This window comes from Triticum urartu, chromosome 5, assembly GCF_003073215.2.
Source record: "Triticum urartu cultivar G1812 chromosome 5, Tu2.1, whole genome shotgun sequence".
Lineage (NCBI taxonomy): Eukaryota > Viridiplantae > Streptophyta > Magnoliopsida > Poales > Poaceae > Triticum > Triticum urartu.
This window is the reverse complement of record NC_053026.1, coordinates 579,416,617-579,425,640: the sequence shown is the minus strand read 5'-3', so window position 1 is coordinate 579,425,640 and position 9,024 is coordinate 579,416,617. Positions and strand designations below refer to the sequence as shown.

The 9,024-nt window shown below is 43.0% G+C and overlaps 1 pseudogene; it reads right to left on the bottom strand.

Moving 5' to 3' along the window:
• Nucleotides 1-2,258: 2,258 nt before the first annotated feature.
• Nucleotides 2,259-8,616, bottom strand: LOC125510913 (annotated as a pseudogene).
• Nucleotides 8,617-9,024: the final 408 nt, after the last annotated feature.

The window sequence follows — 9,024 nt, the reverse complement described above, 5'->3', positions numbered from 1 at the left end:
GAAAAATTGCTGTTAAACAAGGATAACTCACTGTCAGACTACTCCTTAACATCTGGAATTATTAGATACAAAGGAAAAATTTATGTGGGTAACAACCCTGAGTTAAGGTAAAAATTGATTGTGGCCCTACACAGTTCTCCAGTGGGGGGGGCACTCAGGAAGGAGAGCAACATATCACAGGATCAAAAGCATCTTTTATTGGCCTGGTATGAAAACAGCTATAAAAAATTTCATTGCAGCCTGCCTTGTTTGTCAGAGAGCAAAGCATGAAACTTGCTTGCAACCTGGTCTGCTAGAACCTCTTCCAGTGGCTGACATGGCCTGGCAGCATATATCCATGGACTTCATTGAAGGACTACCTAAATCTCAAGGAAAGGATGTGATCATGGTGGTTGTGGACAGGTTTACTAAATACTCCCACTTCATACCCCTGTCCCACCCTTACTCAGTGCTCAGTGTAGCCCAATCCTTTGTGAATAACATTATTAAGTTGCATGGTCCCCCAAAACTAATTATCTCTGACAGAGACAGAATTTTCACCAGTCAGCTTTGGAAAAATATCTTCTCTGCACTCAATGTGGAACTAAGGTTCAGTACTGCTTATCATCCACAAACAGATGGCTAGACAGAACGTGTAAATCAGTGTTTGGAGACCTATTTAAGATGCATGACTACATCTGCTCCAACCAAGTGGCTTTCCTGGCTATCCTTAGCAGAATTCTGGTATAATTCCACTTATCATACAACCATTAAAATGTCTCCATTTCAGGCTCTCTATGGATTCCCCCCACCTCTCATCTTAGAACTGGCAATACCTGGGCCTGATGATGAAGAAGCACATGATTTTTTAACTGCCAAGCAACAAATACTGCAACAACTTAAAGAGAATTTGTTGGTCGCACAGAACATGATGAAGAAATATGCAGACAATAAGAGGGTGGAAAGAAGCTTTCAGGTGGGCGATCCAGTGTACTTGAAGATGGCTCCGTACAGATTAGCTGCATTTGGGTTCAGAGGAGCACTGAAACTACAAAACAGATTCTATGGTCCATTTTTGGTGCTTCAGAAAGTAGGCAAGGCGGCTTACAAGTTGCAGTTTCCAAAAGATGTATAGATCCACTCAGTGTTTCATGTGAGCCAGTTGAAGAAACACATTGGGGACAAATCTATACCAGACCCTAACTTACCATTGGTAAATGCGGATGGGACAATCAAAACAGGCCCAGAAAAAGTGCTGGAGGTTTGTCAAGTTCCACGACAGAACATGCCCGTCGTCCAGTGGCTTATCAGGTGGATAAACCTGCCTCCTGAAGATGCAACATGGGAAGACGCAGACTTCATCAAATACACGTTCCCGGAGTTCTTCAGCTCTACTACTCGCGCTTGGAGGGAAGCAGCAGCAACGCCGTGAGGACACGTCGACACTCAAGGGAGGAGCAATGTCAGGACTGTAGCGGGAAGTGTTATTTCTTCAGTTAGCGCTAGTTGCGGCTACAGATAACGATTCAGTAGATGGAGGGTTGAGATCGAGCCTCGCTTTACCGTTATCTGTCAACCGTTAGATGTCTACTGTTCCGTTTCAGTTGTTACTGTTACGTTTCACCTGTTGCCGGAAGGCTTTCCACCTATAAAGGCAGCCGGGTTGTGGCTGGCCAGACCATGGAATCTTCTCTATGAATTGCCTATATGGCCAACTACTCTACAGCTAATACACACACAGCTTGATCTGGGTGAACTTTATGGCCAACTACTCTACAGCTAATACACACACAGCCCGATCTGGGTGAACTTTTCCCCAATTCGTCTTCCATCTCTCTCCTTCTTGATCATCTCTATAGCTTGGTCTTGACACAACTTTTATTAAAGCCCAGTCTGCGTGTGTTGGTCTCAAACATTGTGCTACATATTCATAGCGCATCGTTGGCGTTTCTCTACCACATCAAGTAGGAGTGGAAACTTACCGACTAGTGTCAGTACTCGCAAATTGTAGTGAACTTCAGGCATCAAAGAGACCGCTCATTTACAGTACAAGGATTAACTATAAACCTCTGAGAGATTTATTATTTACAGTACACAATGAAATCCTAGAAATCTTGTACACTGCATTATTTCAAACAAAAAGATAACTAAGGAGTTTCACTAGATTCATGAGAGAAGCATACTGGAAATACAGACTGGCGACGCTGATACTGTTTTGTGGCAACCACAACCTACCAAGTAGTATGAACTACCTATACACAAGACATGGTAGATTGAGAGATGTACACAAAGGAGCAAAACTAAAATAAAGAACAAAATCAAAAGGATCTGCCCTGCAGATTCATTATTAGTGTAGTGATACAACAACCGAACACAGGCAAACTACAGTTTACGTGGCGATAGACTGTCAATTCATGTGTTTGACAAAAGAAACCGGGCTATTTTCTCGTACTTGTTCGCCATCTATTCTACTTTCCGAATTATGTTCATACACTTGTGTTCACAGGAAGTATGTCAACTGCTCCTTCTTCCTCGACCCGCCTTCACCATACAAATCATTCCATTGCTTCAACTCACCCATTATGGAACCTTCAGCAGCAAAGCTCGCCGCCACCTGCAATTCCACGGTTATATATTAACGGCTTCTACTACATGCTTGCATTTGCGAATACTATTTGCATTGTACTAGAAAACCAGTTCACCTGGTTCTTTGCTTCTTTCAAATCTGCCATGTTTAATGGCCTTAGAATGATCTCCTTGTCTTTTTGTTTTATCTTTGAAGGATCTAGTGGACTGCCTCCTTTTTCCAGTTTCATCTTCTCCTGGAGATATTCGAGTGTTAGCTTCAGAAATTTGACAGGTTTTTTCATGGATACAATGCTTAGTATGGTGGTGATGAGATTACCAGTTCCTTCTTCCTTTCCTTCTGTATCAGTTCCCTCACAGGGCGATATGCCGCCGTTGTGCAAAGGTTCTGTGCAGAGCAAACTGAGTTAGCCAAGAAGTGTTTTAAGTGGAGAAAGATTCATGTCTCATGATACTAACCTTGAGATCACTGCCAGTGTATCCTTCAGTCATGGTTGCTAGTTCCTTATAATCTAGTCCTTCATCAACTTTCTCCTTCGACAGAAGCCTCTTCATAATCATTTCCCGATTTTGCACTGATGGTAAGCCGACCATGATTCTATGAAACCAAAGGAGCATGTGCTTCAGGCAAAATGGTAGACAAAAAACAACGCTAGGGATTGATTTCAAGGAAGGGGTGCCAACCTGCGCTCAAACCTTCTGATGATAGCCTCGTCAAGATCAAAAGGACGGTTGGTCGCAGCAAGAACAAGAATTTTTTGATCTGGTCTTGACAGGAGACCATCCCAGTGTGTCATAAACTCATTCTTAATCTTCCTCATTGCCTCATGCTCTCCAGCTCTGTTTCGCTGCCCAAGCATGCTATCAACCTCATCGACGAAAATGATAGTGGGCGATACTTTAGCAGCTAAAGTGAACAATGCTCTAACATTCTTTTCGTCTTCACCAAACCACTTTGATGTGATAGTCGACATCGATACGTTTATGAAACTTGCTTGAGCTTCATTTGCAATAGCCTTGGCTAGCATCGTCTTGCCAGTTCCAGGAGGACCAAAGAGTAATATACCTCTACAGGGCTTAAGAAGACCCCCCTTGAAGAGATCTGGCCGTCGGAGGGGTAGCATGACAAGCTCTTGAAGGGATTCTTTGATATCTTCCAATGCACCGATATCATCAAATGAAACTCCAATTTCATTCGCGGGTATCACTTCTGGTCTGATGCGCTTTTCAAACTCATTATCCGGGGGCACTTCCTAAACGCAATAAAAAAGGAATTGCAGATGGGTAAATTAGTTTCCTGGAACCTGCACCAAGTAACATTAAAGTGGCCAATAGTTATCTTACTGGTAATTTTGCAGGTGGAAGTGGATTCTCTGGTTTCTTTGGTTCTGTTTTGCTCTCAGGAGGAGGAGCTGGAGTAGCGGCAGCAGGAGCTGCTGGTGGCAGCAAAGTTGCAGGTTTTGTTTCCAATTTTGCAGCAGTCGGAGCAATTCCCTTTTCAGCAATCTATGTAGTTGAGGCATGTCATTGTTTATAATTGTTAATTCTAAACTTTCTAATAGAATTGGATGCCTATGCTAGAAATCAAGCCGCCTCGTTGGAAAAACAATAAATAGGTACTCCCCCTGTTCTAAAATACAGCGCATGTAGATTTTTTTTTCAAAAGTAAGCTTTGTGAAGTTTGACCAACTTTATAGGGAAAGCTATGTACATCTATAATACCAAATAAACATTGCATTTATTTGATATTAATGTTGATTTTCCCCATATAAACTTGGTCAAACTTTACGAAGTTTGACTTTTGAATAATCTACATGCATTATATTTTGGAACCAAGGGAGTACAAAGAAATTAAATAGTGGAATCTCTTAGGAATAAGACCAATTCTTTTTCAGTCACCTAGAAGTGTAAAAACAATAAAAAGAAACAAACCTTTCGAGCGTCAGTATGTCTTTCCAACTTCATGGTGTCCTTATCGCACACCTTGTTCTCTTGAAAAATTTCCAATGCATGGGACAAGCTGCACAATTGAAGAGTCATAAACCAAGGCAGAGATGATGAAGCCAACAGACAACTATACCAAAATGCAATTACCTTTTAGCAGATAGAATTAGTTTTCCATTCCGGTACTCTGGGTCTTTATGATTCATCAAGTGGTAAGAAACTGCAGATACCACAATCTCCTCAATATACTTACTGAGGCCCATTGTATCGGATAGACATATTGAGCCTAAATCAAGACACTCGAGATCATTCTCTGCAAGGACTTCCGTGATATGGTTCCGATTATCTTGAAACTGAATAATCTTCATATCTTCTTCTAACTGGGAGTTCCAGCTTACAAGGCAATTCTCATTTTCGGGCGGCTTGATGTCTATGTTATATGGGAATAAAGCAGATAGCCTGTCATCCAGCTCATCATCATCAAAGTCCATATCCACAATCCTTGAACCGAGAAGCAGCACTGGCCCTTCAAGCTTGGCCAGTAGTTTCTCAAATAAAAGAAACATTTTGGGGGACTTCTGAAGAAACTTCTCGACATCTCTTATGTAGAGGACAATTGGGCTCTTCTTAGATACTTTATGCAGAACCTTGTATAACGCTTGCACCAGCATTTTCTCATCAAAAGTCCAGCTACTAGAACGTCTGAGAGGAGCTGCAGTGTTTGTTGCAAAAAAAAAATGCATAGTGTGAAGCAGCAGCGCAACAAGAAATAGTGAAGTTAATGTCTACAGCACGAGAAACAGTGGAACAAACATGGCAAAATGATACAGCTCATATTTTCTTCTCTGTTCATTTTGATTCCAACTTTGTGCATGAGATAAGTGTTATCTGAAGGGAACTAGACATGCAAGCATGTGTGTCCATACCTTCCAAGTAAAACTGTTGAGTGTGTAGGATAACGTGAACACTGAGGTACATCGACAGAAAGAACATAAACAAACTACTTCTCGTCGATTTGTGCATCACTTCCATTGTGGCAATAGTTGCATTTAGATCTAATTCACTACCTTGCAAGTCGGAAATTAATAACAGATCACCATTTGACATGCAAGTAAACAGCATAATGAGGAAATGCTCAAATACACACAAGGCATACATACATGAAAACTAATAGTTTCCTCAGGGTCACGAAATTTATTTTGTGCCACTGCAAGTCTTTCAAAAGGACATGCTATGACCTGAATTGCTTGGAGGGCCTTGCGATGCCAGGCTACTCATATCTGATGAAGTAGATGCATTTCTTCTGAGCCTGGGCATGCTGTTTGTACTTTCAGAGCTCCTGTAAATTTTATAAGGAAATAAGTAAATGCTTTTTGTTTCTGTAATGGGTCCACTATAGTGAAATTTTCTCACACCTTAATTTCATGTCGGTCATACTGCTTTGTCTACGCATACCTCCTGCAACATAAAATGAAAGTACATCAATGAATATACAGATACAAATTCTGCAAGTAGATACACACAATGGGAATCATGTTCCACAGTGCATGCATGCAACTGAATTTAGTTATGCCCAAGAGCGAGTATTGATATTCCTTCACAGCATTCAGTCTAAATGAAGGCCAAGTTAGGTAAAGTCAGTATAGTGGTCAATGCTTTATTCGCAGGAACTGCACTGGGTGGGAAACTTCATTTATGTTTTTTAAGATAAAACATGAAGTTCATTTATTTTTCAAGTAAATTCAGGAACTTAATTTATTCTATCAGTTCCACAGATCTTCTGATTGTCTAGTACTCTGTTGTTTGAGTACTTGTTTTATTAATCAAATGAATTCAAATGCACACGACATACATAGTGTCAATATATGAGAAAAAGGCATACACCCTCTTTTTCTTCTATGAGTAAGAATGGACTCATGATTTGAGGCTTCTAGTGTGTGTGAATCACTAAATCAGTGTAATATTGATATGAAAATACATGTTCCATCCAGTTTGCATAAATAGGATTGTACATGGATGTTCTCACCAACTGCTAATCACTGACCTGAGTTGAACATATTTAGATAAAAACTGAAGTAGGTTACTACCACTACAGAAGACCGAATACAAACTAAATGCTGAAGCATCACCTCTGGATTGCTCCTTCTGTGGAGTCATCGTAAAAGACTGGAGTAATCCAGACATCTTTTCAAGAGTCGTCTCGGAGATGGATCTTGTAACAGACTGATGAGAAGAAAAATACTCTCCAGTTAGCAGTTCTTAGATAAAATTTACCAATATTTTCCGTCGACAAACCAAAAAGAATCAGTGTATGATGCAGAACAAATTGTGCCGACGTATCGAAAATAAGCTCCTGGGCGCACCAAACATTCAGAAATAGAAAGATTGGAAACAGTATGCAACTATGGCAAATTTTGAAGATCAAAAGCAGAACCAGTGGTATGCTAAGGTCTTACCTGTTCGCTGCTACCGGTGCCGTATTTGCCGTGAAGCTGCAAGGAACACCACTGCATTACAACATATCCAGAGATGCGCAAGGACTTAAATGCTCCGGTGAAACTCACCTTTATGAGAAAATCTGTAGGATCCAGCAGGAGGATTTTGGCTTCGAAATAGTGCGCGAGCGCCTTGGCGAGCATCTGCTGGTAAAGCTCTTCAAGAGAGGAACTTGGCCTTAGATTACTCGGTCCGAAGCAGCGGGAGTATGGTCAAGCAAAGTCCTTGAGCTGCTGTGATGAAGATGGTTTTTACCTGCAGGGCCTGACAGCAGAATCGCGCGGCTAGCAGGGGCGAGATTCCTGGTGTATTTGGAGATCTCTGCTTGCTTCAGGTGGACGTACGCGGCGCTCGTCAGCACGACGCGTGTTTGCTCACTGCAAAGGGGCGATTGAGGGGGTAAAAAGCAGAATTGTACACGCGAAAACAGAGCTTAGGGCGCGTAATCTATCAGTGAGCTAGTGTCATGCATGGTTGGCTGATCCAAGCAGATTTTGCTCATAAAACTGACAACATAGAGAGACTCTTCATGAGCTTTTGAACCCTCTGGGTTTCTCCTGCCTGTGATCCGAGTACCACCTTTCATGGACATTTCAGAAAGGAAAAAAGACATTTCACTTCTTTCAGAAACGCAAAGCTCCATAAGGCCGAAAAATTACACAAAAACACCGGGTTTTTCTTCTTCTTTTACATGCAAACTATGCAGTTCATATGTAACCACCTTTCATGGAAGTATTCACCAACTGGGTTTCTCCTGCCTGTGATCTGAGTTCTGACAGCATAGCGATTCTGTCACCACCTTTCATGGACATTTCAGAAAGGAAAAAAGACATTTCACTTCTTTCAGTGACGCAAAGCTCCATGAGGCCGAATATTACACAAAAACTCCGGTTTTTTATTCTTCTTTTACATGCAAAATATGCAGTTCATATGTACATCTAATTCATGCACATCACACAGAGATGAGGGGACTTTCCCCACCAGAAGATCAGCCCAAAACATCTAGGACGATGGAAGGTGACGGGACAGCTTCTACAGTTCCATGCCTACGTGCCGAGAGAAAGAGAGATGGACTTTTTTGCGCCGGAAGGAGAACGTTACCTGAGGTAGTATGGGAACTCGTCGAAGGTGACCTTGCTGTCCCTGCCGTCGACGACGAGGCGGCGGAGCTGGCGCGGATGCCAGCCCCAGCCCCACGCCGACGCCTATCCCGATCCCCACCGCCGACATCACCATGTGCTTCCCCTCCATGCCGGCCGGCCGGCTGAGCCTGAACTCCCTCCGACGGCGATGCGAACCAACGTTGAGCTAGCTAGCTTCTCCTCCTCCGCGGACCGCGCGCGGTGTCTGCACGAGAGTGGCTAAAAGAGATTGGAGAGATCAACGGGGGACGGACGACGACGACGACAGCATCTGGCTAATAATGGATGGTTTTGGCGAGATGGAGGGGAGGGGGAGCGGGAGGGGGTGGCGCAAGTGTCGGGCCTCTCACTCTTTCTGTTCGTTGCGCTCTCTCTCTCTCTGTGTGCAGCGCTGTGCAGGTTTCTCGTATGTTCTTGGCTGCTTAGCCGCGGGAGGGGCAATGGGGGCTGGGCACGCGGGCGCGTACGTGTGCAGCGTGCTGGAGTATATGAAAGGAGGCGATGAGGATGAGCATGGGCGCGTGTGCATCATCGCGCTATTGTTGGAGAGGTGGCAATGGCATGCAGCATGGGGCATGGCACTATTGGATACAGGGACTCTGGCTTCCGCTGAATTATGCGCAGGTCTCAACAGGCACTCAAACTACAACGTGATTTCTTTTCAGAAGCCTTTCGTGTTTTTTAGGGACAGAAGCCTTTCGTGTTAGAGATATATTTAGGTTACATATATTTGGTAGTCTATAATTTGTAATATGTGTCCTACCTTGTCTCTAGGAGAGGCGTCTTGTTCTTCAAATCTTGTATTTAATATATACTCATCTTGAAGGCTCAATAACACATCCATCATATTCGGCAACAATCCCTCTCTCTCCCTTCT